Source organism: Hylobates moloch, unplaced genomic scaffold, assembly GCF_009828535.3.
Source record: "Hylobates moloch isolate HMO894 unplaced genomic scaffold, HMol_V3 SCAFFOLD_7, whole genome shotgun sequence".
Classification (NCBI taxonomy): Eukaryota; Metazoa; Chordata; class Mammalia; order Primates; family Hylobatidae; genus Hylobates; species Hylobates moloch.
This window is the reverse complement of record NW_026652282.1, coordinates 3,854,835-3,867,605: the sequence shown is the minus strand read 5'-3', so window position 1 is coordinate 3,867,605 and position 12,771 is coordinate 3,854,835. Positions and strand designations below refer to the sequence as shown.

At 39.6% G+C, this 12,771-nt stretch overlaps 1 protein-coding gene across 2 annotated transcripts in view; it reads right to left on the bottom strand.

The window, feature by feature from the left end:
• The window catches only part of STS (steroid sulfatase), a 214,590-nt gene that overhangs the window by 155,211 nt on the left and 46,608 nt on the right, over nt 1-12,771 (bottom strand). The gene's annotated exons all lie outside the window — the stretch shown is intronic.

Genomic DNA, 12,771 nt, shown 5'->3' with positions numbered 1-12,771 from the left:
AAAAAAGGAAGGAGGAAGGCAGGAGAGAGAAAAAAGGAAGAGAAGGAGGGAAGAAGGAAGGGAAGGAAGAGGAAATGGAGAAAGGAGGGAGGGAGAGACAGGGAGGAAAGGAAGAAAGAAGGGAAGGAGGGAGGAAGGAAAAATGAAGGAATGAAAGAAGGAAGGAGAGAGAGAAAAGGTGAGGAGGAAAAAAGGAAGGAGGAAGGCAGGAGAGAGAAAAAAGGAAGAGAAGGAGGGAAGAAGGAAGGGAAGGAAGAAAGAAGAAAGATGGAGAGAAAGGAGGAAAGGAAGGAAGGAAAGGAAGAAAAGGAAGGGAAGGAAGGGAGGAAAGGAGGGAGGGAGGGAGGGAGGAAGGGAGGAAGGAAGGAAAGAAGGGGAATCAACAGAGAAAATAACATCTAATATTTTTTAAAATGGCAAAAGACAAATGATGAATGAGAAAACAATTATAAATTAATACAAATATGGAAAATATTCAGCCTCACCAGGAAATCAAAGAAAATTAAAGTTTAAACACAAGGAAAAAGCTGTTTTTAACCTACTGATTTGGCAAATATTATGGCATGTCAACACTTGGGTTAGAAAATTAAGAAGTAGGAGACTTGAGGAAAAAATAAACACTAGAATAATCTCGATTTTTGAAGAATATTTTGTCATATATAAAACCTCATGGTATAATTTTAGGGTATAAAAAGCAGAACCAAACATGATATAAAGGCAACATCAGCACAAATGTGAAAAACAATCTGTCCAGGTGCAGTGGCTCATGCCTGTAATCCCAGCACTTTGGGAAGCCAAGTGTGGGAGGATCACTTGCGGACAGAAGTTCGAGAGCAGCCTGCTCAAGATGGCAAGACCCCATCTCTACAAAAAATTTAAAAATTATCTGGGCGTGGTAGAACACGCCTGTAGTCCCACCTACTTGGGAAGCTGAGACAGGAGAATTGCTTGAGCCCAGAGGTTTGAGTCTACAATGAGCTATGACTGTGCCACCGTATTCCACCCTGGGCAACAGAGCAGGACCCTGTCTCTCTCTCTCTCTCTCTCTCTCTCTCTCTCTCTCTATATATATATATATTTGCATATGGATATGGATATGTATGTTTCATATGCAAATGTTTGTATAGAAAGGCATACACATAACTGGAAAGAATGATGATATAATTTTATTTGGGATTAGTTTGTGGGGAGCAGAACTACCAGTGGTTTTATATGATTTTTTTATAAATTCTTGTATATATAAAATGTTCTACTTACTTTTATAAACAGAAAAAAACAGTTTACAAAGTACAATTTAATCATATTGTATTCCTACTGATGGAGAAAGTGTCATAGTTAAATTTACAATGCTCCTCAAATATGATAATTTGTACTAGTGGGAATAAAAAGAAAATGAACTTGGGCTTACAGTTGGTCTGAAGAGACCCTAATTTAGAGAACTTCAGCTTAATGAGCTCTGATCCCTGTGCAGCTGTCCCTTGTCACATAATCAGAAAAAACTAACAAGTTTCCTTTTTTTAGAGAAATTTGTTTAGTCCCTATTTTTTAAGCACATGGTAAGTGTCTAATAAATACCTGTTGCAGAGAAATGAACTAATACAGATTTCTAATCTTTAGAGTTTTTTGCCCCACGGAAGAATGTTCTAAGTATAGTAATTCTCAGCCTGAGGCCAAAGGCCTAAGAACTTGTGGCGTGGGTAGCACAGATCCCGGAGTCCAAGGGTGGGAGAGCCTGGAGCTCTAATACTCTAGGCCTAGAGATGAAGAGTGTCTCAGCTCGAAGAGAGAGAAAGAGAGGGACAGGGAGAAACAGAGACACAGGCAAGGAGGGAGAGACAGAAACAAAACCAGGGAAAGAAAGAGAGAGATGAAGAGAGGGAGAGAGACACAGAGAGACAGGGACGTGGATAGAGAGAGACAGAGATGGATAGAGAGAGAGAGATAGAGAGGGAGAGAGACAGAGAGAGAAAGAGGGAGAGGGAACTCTTTTCTCTGCTTTGTGTTCTATCTGGGCCCCCAGCTGATTGGATGTTGCCAGTCCACATTGATGGTGGATCTTCCCCACTTAGTCCACCAACTCCCATGCCAATGCCCTCTGGAAACACCCTCACAGACACACCCAGAAGTAATGAACACGTTACCAGTTCTCTAAGTATCCCTTAATCCAGTCAAGTTGACACCTAAAATCAACCATCACAAATCCGCCCATCATTAACTTGGCACCCATAAGCATCTCCTTAAACTATACTTAATTTCTAAATGAAGATAAGAAAATTACAACAGTTCCACCTAACATGATGTAACCATTCTGCACACAGCTGAAAATACAGTAATCCCCTTCCCTGGAAGAGGAGGTCAAGTCCTTGGGTGATGTTGACTCTTCTCCTGATATCTCATCGCTTAAATACCATGAGGTAAAATTAATAATACTTAAATACTGATAGAGAGGTAGTCAATAGAGTGGTTTATATATTATATGCACTTTTGTGGTTTCCATGTTGAGAATGTTCTCAAAGAAACATGTTTGTGGTCAAAATTTCTGAGTCAATAACAAAGATACTCCAAGAACGCTCTCAACAGGAAAACACAAACCATCATATCATATACTGATATAAAGTCAATATACCTTATGTTATATAATAAAGGAATAAGAGAGGAATGAAAACAAAGATATTTGCTAAATACATGTATTTATGTTTTATCTTGATACTAAATATATTTATATATACACACAGATGTATTCTTAACAAAATAGGGAGAAAATACTCATGACAATGACAGTCCTCATTTCGGTAGCTGGCCACACCAGTCTCCTCTGGAAACACCCTCACAGACACATCCAAAAGTAATGCTTCAGCAGCTCTCTAGGTCTTCCTTAATCCAGTCAAGTTGACACCTAAAATTAACCATTACGAGCATCGTGGATTAGAAAACAGAACAGGTGGCCGTGTTGTCAGGGGTCCATCCTAGCAACAAACATAGACAATTCCTTCTTCTGAGGAGGGCTCAGATCTGGACTCTCTAAAGGCTTCTCTGTTCTTGTATCCCTGAAGCCCAAATAGCTGGAAGTCTCTAGATCAGTGTTCAAAGACAAACGCATGAAATCTCTGGCGCAGTTCCCTAAAGCACAGCGGATCTCCCACATCTACACAAACCATGAAGCAATAACAACTTGCGAGTGGATTACTGTTGAGAAGAATGCCTTTGAAGAGCAAAATGGATGTGATGAAAGAACATACCTCCCACAGCAAAAGCAGAAAGGAGACAGGATGGAAATGAAATTTCATTCACTAGGTGGAGGGCCTGCTGACCCTTCTCTATAATAATAATGGTTCTAATAATGATTCATAAAGCTACAACTCTGGCCAAAAAAATTTAAAAGTTAAGTATGTGTGTGAGAAAAGAGAGGCTATAAAAACACAAAATTGGTTTAGGTTTTTATGCTGAGAGAGCAATCTTGAAGGAGTGATCTTTGTCGTTGATTCTGAAAATTTAACCACAAACATGTCCCTTTGAGAACATTCTCAACATGAAAACCACTAAAGTACAGAAATGGAAACTGCTATCTATCTATCTATACATTCATCTATCTGACATCAATCTATATATCAATCTAGATATCTATATATCTATATATCCATCTATTTATCTGTCCATCCATCCACCTATCATCTATCTATGTCTGCCTATCATCCATCCATCATCTATCTATATATCTATCATCTATGTAGCCATCTATCTATCCATCCATCTACCTATCCATCCATCCATCATCTATCTATATAGCTGTCTGCCTGTCTATCATCCATCGATCTATCATTTATCTACATATCGGCCTGTCTGTCTATCATCCATCCATCCACCCATCTAACCAGTTTATGGTTTTATATATAGCTTCATTTAAACTGTGGGTGGCAAAGCAAACTGCATGTGGAAAGACAGCTCTTGTCATATGTGCTGAGGGTCATGTGTGGCTTGCAGGTGAACAGGGAAAAGGGGCAAAGTGGTTGAAATATGAGAGTTTAAGAAGGGCTAAGCTTTAGAGAAATGTGTCAGATGAGACTACAAAATATGCTTGGACTGCAGTTCTTGGTGTGAATCCACAGAAGCCCCCACTACTAAACTCAGAGCTAAGGAAATATGTTCACTGAGGCACTGGGGCATCCATTTTTGTCCTTGGCATCTCCTTCCTGTCACTGAATACACAAATGAAAAATCATCTCCCCTCCTCCCTTTCCGTATCATCCATCTTTTTCATGCTTGGTTCAAGAAACATCCAAAGACAGTAAGAGAGCTCATTTTATTGTTTTTAGCATTTGCTTGGTCCCATTTCACTAGTTCTACCTCCCAAAATGAGAACATGAGGTTATCAATTACATGTCAGAGGTAGAGAAAGCTGAAGCATGTTTTTCCATCAGAGACGTCATAATATGATTTGAAATTTGAGAGTCTAGAGTTAATATATGGGATTTCAAAATTTCCGACATGTCTGACAAAAATTTTCTTAAAGGAATTACATCATAGTTATTGAATCTTCCCCCATGCGATGAAAGAAGAAAATAACAAAAATATTACTTATAACAAATTTGGGGAGTTAGCAGTAAAAAACAAAAAACATTACTTAAATAATATTTTCAAAGGACTAAGAAGAAAACTAGGAATTAAAGACTAAATTGATTCTAGATATTCTCATACAAGAGGACCTAGGATAATATTTGAAATAAAGTACACAACAGTATTATTAAAAAAAAAAAAAAGAAAGTTCACAAAGTTTTCTAATACTTCAAATGTGTGGTTTGTAGGTAGGAAATCAAAATAAGTTTGAGTTATCATTATTAGGTTCAGTGTTATTAAATGTGCTTCACATACTCATCTTTTACATTTGTATGGTAATGTCTCCAAAGCTAAGGATTTTATTAGGTAATTTATTTTTTTTTATTTCTAGCAAAGAAAAATATCCTTAAATTTATGTAAGAGTCAAAGTTTGGATCTCAGAATAACTGGTCTGGGCCTTATTTTAAAAAGCAAAGAACATAAGTAACTAAGCAAGGAAATGACATCTGATTCATTATTGTACATGTATATTATATTGGCTATGTACTTAATCAACCCCCACTCTGAATACTGGACTCTTGAAATAAATAAAGTTGACAGATGACTAATACCAACTGGCTCTCCATTCATCAGGTGTGAAATATTACACAAACATACAGCAAAGCCCCTCAGGCTCTGGAAAGAAACTGCAAAAACCCTAAGGACTCCCAGAAACTAAAAGAGTCATAAAAATTTAGAAGTCTAAGCAAGAACCTAAGTTTTAAGTTAAGAGAAGAGGAAACTGTGAAAACACGATTTATTATAATAAGTGGTAAATTTCTACTATGCTATAACATTCAGAGTTGATTTTAATAAAATAGAGATAGAAAGTAGGATCGATTAACACAAGTATTATACTAACCATTCTTTGTCAACTGATTATTATTGTAAAATTAGAAGGCTGTGACCCTAAATTATAAAATCAATCTAATTTTGGACACTTCATTACTCTTCCAACATTTTATATTGAAACACGATGAGAAATCGTAGTATAGATGGATCACTTCCTGATTGACTTCAAATATCATAATATTGTATTTGAAAACTGTATTGCAGGCTTGCTCCTAAAATAGAGAATTTCCATAGAACTTTCTATAGAACTCACTCCTAAAATGGAGGATTTAATATGAATTTTATATAGAAAAATTATTTTCATAAGCAAGCTATCTCACAAGCAGTATAAACTAAGGAACTGCCATACTTATTAAGTGATTGTCAGTAAGGCAGCTGAAGCACATACAGGAAAATATGGCAGGAAACTCACGGACCTTAGTTTAAAACTTTATAAAGAAAAAAAACAACTTGCTGCCAGGTAGCAGACGTTTTTGCTTTCCTCTGGAATCTTGGGTAGGTTCACTGGATAAAATCTTTTAACAGGTATTAGGCTTCACCCTATTTGAGGATATAAACTCAACAGAACAAGGCTAAAGTTTGTGAAACCCCAGACAGGGTTAAAGATCTGAAACTGCCTTTGCAAAAACAGTGAGAAAATTACGACAGGAAAGAGATGTGACCTAACCAACTACATCTTGCCTTTAACCTGCAGACTGCCCTTGTTCATTCCTGAACACAGACTGAGCTAACTATAGGAGGAATTTACAGTGTTAACACGGAAACAAAAATGGTAACAGCCTTTTCCGGAAACAAACCCCGTTCTTGCCTGGGGACACACTACCTCTGTAGGACAACAAATTCGCCACGAGTTTAGAAAGTATGGCTCAGAAGTCCTGCAGTCAGAGGCCACAAGATTCTCAACCTCCCCAGTTGGTCCTAGGGATACCGTCACTATTGGAACGCCTAAGATTGGAGTTCAAGATGTTTTTTAGACCCTGTGATCTGATCTACCAACTGGTGCCATGCAGACCAGGAATCTGCCCCAACCAGTTCTGTAATCTCACCCAGGCACAGAAGACAGCAAGAAGAACCCACTTTGGGCCCCTATTATTTCATCTCCAATCTGACCAATCAGCATTCCCCACTTCCTAACCCCCTACCTGCCTTAAAAAAAACTCAGTCTCCAAATGCACAGAGAGCGATTTGAGTAATAAAACTCTGGTCTCCCATTTAACTGGCTCTGTGTGCATTCAATTCTTTCTCTATTTCTGTCTTGATAAACAAGCTCTACCTGGGCAAGGAGAATCCATTGGAGGGTTACAGATCATTTTTTATATTGGTATCAGTTATTGCCTAAATCATATCAGAAAGTTGTTTTTTTCCTGTGTTACTGAAATCCAAAAATATATAATTTTTATCAGTATTGTATTAATATGGCATTGGAACTATTTTTTTCATCCATGTATTCAGCAGTTATTTACTAAACATCTACTAAGGCATGCTGTGCATTGTAGGGATACAGTAGTGTCAGAGGGGTTTGAACCAGAGCGACTCCATCTTGAGTGAGGGCTAGGAAAATGAGGATGGAACTTGCTGGGCTGCACTCCCAGAAAGTTAGGTGTTCCTATCCTCTAGATGTTTACAGTTAAGGGAACAGACTGATAATGTTTAGTAAACAGACCCAGAATTGGGAGTGTCCTAACACCATGATATCTTGAGAACAGAGGCATTCCTAATTTTGCTTTAAATATAATAATATCGATTCTTGTAAAATATGGCAATTAAGAAAATTAATCCTTTATCACAAACACTTGCAGCAGAGCACATCACCCCATGATCTTTTTTTATCCTATATATAAACAAGTACTGTACCTAGAGTGGACATGTTCCTCCTCTTAGCTTCGGGAACGTCCTACTCTGTCTATGGAGTAGCTGTACTTTCACCACTTTACTTTCTTAATAAACTTTGTACTGTGGACTCCCCCTGAATTCTTTCTTGCACAAAATCCAGGAACCCTGTCTTGGGGTCTGGCTTGGGACCCCTTTCCTGTAACAGTAGGATGCACTGCATGGTCTTGTCTTCATAGAGCTTTGCAATGTGTTTGCAAAGTCAGATCTTATTCAAATAATCAATATTGGACAAATAATCACACAAGAAATAGTATGAAACTGTAAATGCAACAAGAGTGCCTGGAGCATGGAGTGGGCATTACTTAGCCAAAGAGAGGAAGGAAGCCTACTGGAAGGAGGACTTGGCTGGGGAGATGGCCCTTAGGCGAAGATAGCCTGGGTAGTAGGACAGGTTTTAAGACAAGTTGCCTGATGGGGAAAAAGAAAGCCAGGGGGAAGCAGATGCAGGGAGGACCTGAGGGTAGGAAGAAAGGTAGGAGGCAGACAATGGAGACCCATCCAGGCCTGGTTCTGAAATTCCACCTTCCTTCCAATGGGAAGCCATCGAAGGATTCCAACAGGGCCAGTGGCAGGGTTAGGCCTGGGTTTTGAGAAGGTGCCTCTGGCTGCTGGTGGTGAGAGGGAGACCTTGATGGATGCAGGCAGACTGCCAGGAGGCCAGAGTGTTGCATACCTAAGACATGAAGATGACTCAGCCCAAGGTGTCCAAAATACAGATAGACAGGTACACGTGAAGAGACAGCTAAGAAACAAATGAAAGACAGCTCAGATTGTTTGCATTAAAGATCCTTGAGTCTAAAAATAATTTCTTCCACTAAAATCCGTCCATCTCTTTGTTGTGGTGGTCACTGGTAGTTGTAGTGGTGGTGTGGATCCCATGGCTAGACAGTGTAGAAGACAGTGGAGAGAGAGGTATATACACATGTATGCATATATCACTTTTTTTTTTTACATCAGTACAGTAAGAAAGGACAAGAATACATCACCCCACAATGTGCTTCTTTGGCATAAGAATTATTTTGAGTAATTGCAGACACAGAAGAAGCTCTTAAAACAGAGTAGAAGTGACTGTTTTCTAAGAGAGATTTACATCTGTAAAGGAAATCTCCATTTGTAAGGGTTTCTCCTTCATGGTACTGGAAGAGAAGGAAGGCTGAATCACTAAACACTATTAAGGTTGGAGAAGGCACCAACTGAAATCTGCACAGCCAACCTTACCCTGGTTTACCATACCTTTCCTGGTTACTTCTCCATAACCGTCCCTTCCCACACCTTTCTCTCTTTCACTTCTTTGAGATTTACTCAATATTCCTTGGATATTGCCCAGATACACAGGAGGTATCCACGTTAATAAACTTCTATTTGTTTTCTCTTGTTTATCTGCCTTTTGTTACAAGGGTCTGTCCTAGATAAGAACTCAGAAAGGGTAGAGGAAAAATTACTTTTTCCTTCGCTATGCGATAATTCAGCTAAAGAAATCACGGCTAAGATGGAGGAGAGGGTATCCACAGACCTTATCTAGTCTTTACGTAAACAGCTTAATATCTTTCAGCTTTGGTGTTGCCTTCTGTTATAAAACAGAACAGGTAGAGAAAATAGTGGTTGTCATTGTTTTTAGTCACAGAAACTTCTATCTATAAGAATGTCTAATAGAGATGAAAAATCAGTGTTTTCTTACAGAAGTGGGTGGAATTAAATCTCTGACAATTCCCATCCCAGGGCTGAAGAAGCTCCCAGGAGCAGCCTGAGGAACCCTGAGGGTTCCAACAGGAGCAGTTTGCCAAGCACTGCACATAAAGTCAAACATTCTAAATGCTTTCACTAGAATGGATGTAAAGATAGCAAATTAACTGTTTGGCTGGAGTGTTTGTAAGATGTCTTCTTATAAATGCAATGTTTTCTTCCTTAGGCACTTCTACACACTGTTTTAAAACATAGAACAAAGTTATTCTCTATTCTGAAGCCAGGGTGTGCTTGCCGAGAAAAAGCAAGACAGGCTTTGTTGCTCTTGCACTAATTCACAGGTCTACAGAGCCACAACACCTGTGTTAATCCTGATTCTGCAAACTGTGCAGAGACGAACACAGAATGGGAAGTGTGAAATCCACTACTATGTCTATAAATCCTGAGACAACTCTAGAGATTGTATTCAGTAGTGATTATGTTGTCAAGTGAACCCTGCCTTGGGTAAAAGAGTAAAAGTTGAGAAGTTTGGAGGGTGGTACAGGTATTACCAAAGACAAGTCCTAAATGCACTTCTTGACAAAAATCTCCCATGTGCTGAATACTACATAAAGAAGCAACACGGAAAAGAAACATTGCGGCCTCCACACTTATTTTATAAATATAGTCATGTACTACATAATGATGTTTCGGGTAATGATGAATCATATATACAGTGGTAGTCCCATAAGATTACAATTCCATATTTTTTACAGTACCTTCTATGTTTAGACATGTTTAGATACACAAATAATTACCATTGTGTTACAACTGCCTGCAGTATTCAGTACGGTCACTTGCTGTCCAGGTTTTTAGTGTAGGAGCAATAGGCCATACTACACAGTCTGCATGTATAGTAGGTTTGTGTGAGTATACTCTATTATGTTCACGCAGTGACTAAATCACCCATCAGTGCATTTCTCAGAATGTATCCCCGTAATCCAGCGATGCGTGACTGTATCACGTAACAAAGCAATAGGAATTTGAAAAACGCCTTTGCAAAAATTATAACAGTGAGAGAAATCTAACATAACTGGTCCCATCTTGCTTCTAATGTCACAAGCTAACTTCCCTTGCTCATTTCTGGGTAGGCCAAGTCAACTATGGGAGGATTTTAGTTTACAGTTTAACATTAAAGCAAGGATGACAACAGTCCCTTCCCAAAACTACCCCTCCTTGTTCGGGGACCAAAACCACCTTTGTAAAACTAATGAACGGCCCCAAGGTTAGACTTGTGGGAGGGACCTGCATTCTGCTAAGACCTATACATAGTTGCATAACTAGCCATTGCTTCCTAACCTGCTTACTGCTCAGGAGTCATGTAGCTGGTGGTCACAAGATGTGTAACTTCCCTGATTGCCCCTATAGATAACATCACTATTGTAAAACCTAAAACTGGTAGTAAAATATTTTTCAGATATTGCATTCTAGTGGAACAAGTGATGTCACCCGGACCAGTGACCCCCATGCAGGAACTGACTCGGCACACAAAGACAGTTTTGATAACTCTGTAATTTCTTCGCTGATGGTGCCAATCGGCCTTTCCCATTCTCTAGCCTCTTGTCCGCCAAACTGTCCTTAAAAATCCCAGCCTCCACACGAGGTCAGGAGTTCGAGACCAGCCTGGCCAATATGGTGAAACCCCATCTCCACTAAAAATACAAAAATTAGCCGGGCGTGGTAGCGCTTGCCTGTAGTCCCAGCTACTCAGGAGGCTAAGGCAGAAGAATCGCTTGAAGCCAGGAGGTGGAGGTTGCAGTGAGCTGAGATCGTGCCACAGCACTTCTAGCCTGGGCGACAGAGTGAGAGTCTGTCTCAAAAAAAAAATAATAATAATATTTTCCTATTACTAAACCTTTTCCTTGGAGGAGAACAAATCAGGAAAACTACAGAAAATATAAGTGTTTTCCTGACAATCCCCAAAGTCTTCATCCATTTACGGGAGGGAGAGAATTTAATACTCTGTATGTAAGAACCCAGAATTCTGAATTGTGAAGCACATTAAAATATCTCTATGAGGATGGCTTTATGCTAGTAAGATAGAATGGACACTGTTACTAGATATTTAGAACAAATATTTTAACCCCCACTGCAACACTCCCACTTTATCTCAGAACATTAAGAAAGGATAATGAATGCTGTATTCGTTTATCATGAATTAATCATGAACCCTTTCAGCTGCATATTTTTAATTAGCTACTGCATCTGTCATTTTTTTCAGAGCCCTTCTAGCTGGATCTAGGGAATGTCAATCTCTCCTGTAGACTAAAATGACCGAAAAAAAAAAAAAAAAGGTACTTAAAGTATTTCCCTGCAAAATGTAGTTTCCAGAGAAATTAAAAAAAAAAAAACAAACCCTACTTAGCTGGTGCTAAAGACTTTGAAAGTGAGGTCAGAAATTCATGCTAGCCCATGTATTATCAATGACTTTAGAAAATAAATTATTCTTGAAAATGCCCAAAAAGTTTGTTTCTGAAACGAAAAAGGAACACACAATCCTTTTAAAGAACAAATTACAGAAATCACAATGGAAAATGAATCTGTTAAGCTGCTCAGCGTTAGGAATGAATATAAGCTGAGGCTTTAAGCCTCCACGGATGTTGCTTTCAGACGGAGAATCCTCTGTTATGGGGTTTAAATTTAATAGAAAGAAAAATCCTAAAAGGTCATTGTCCTTTTGTTCTCTTTAATTCTTATTCTGACTCATATCCCTCAAAGTAAAAGACCATTGACTATTCTAGGGAGAAAGAGAAGATTAAGTTAAAGCCTCTTGTTGCAGTGAGCAGGGTTTGTCGCCCTCAGCACGACATTTCGGATTTGTGAGGAACTGTGGGTGCACCGTGGGATGGTTAGCGGCACGCCTGGCCTCCACCCACTACATGCACCCCACTCCAAAGTTCTGACGACCAAAAATGTCTCCAAACTTTACCAAATTCTCTCTGAAGGGCAAAGTCTACCCTGACACATAACTACTACCATCCGTAACCCCTGAAGCTGCCTTCTGAAAATCATTAAATCACCCTGCAAGCCTGCTTTCAGCTCCCATCTCCCTGGCTGGCATGATCATCCAGGTCTTCACCATATTTTTCCCAAAACAGAGGTCATCTTTTACTTTTTATAAGCACCCTATGAAACTGCCGTTCATCTATTTTTTTTTTTTTTTTTTTTTTTTTTTTTGAGACAGAGTCTGGCTTTGTAGCCCAGGCTAGAGTGCAGTGGCACGATCTCAGCTCACTGCAACCTCTGCCCCCGGGGTTCAAGCGATTATCCTGTCTCAGCCTCCCGAGTAGCTGGGACTACAGGTGCATGGCACGACGCCGGGCTAATCTTTGTATTTTTAGTAGAAACGGGGTTTTACCATGTTGGCCAGGCTGGTCCCAAACTCCTGGCCTCAGGTGATACGCCCGCCTCGGCCTCCCAAAGTGCTGCGATTACAGGACTGAGCCACCAGGCCCAGCGTCTTTAAGTCACTTTTCACAAAGGAGGAAATTAAGGCATGAAGAGGTGAAATGTTCTCCTGGGAACACACTGCCATCATGGGGTGGGATGGAATCCCCAGCCCCAGGGTCTCCGACTTTGGGAGTCTTTTCACACTGATTTGAACCAAATATCTCCTCCAAAAGCATCTTCCTGCCCATTTCTTTGAGCCAGCTGCTATGGGGGACCATAAATGCTCTGAATGGCCAAATATTGTGCCCCCTGGTGTTCTGA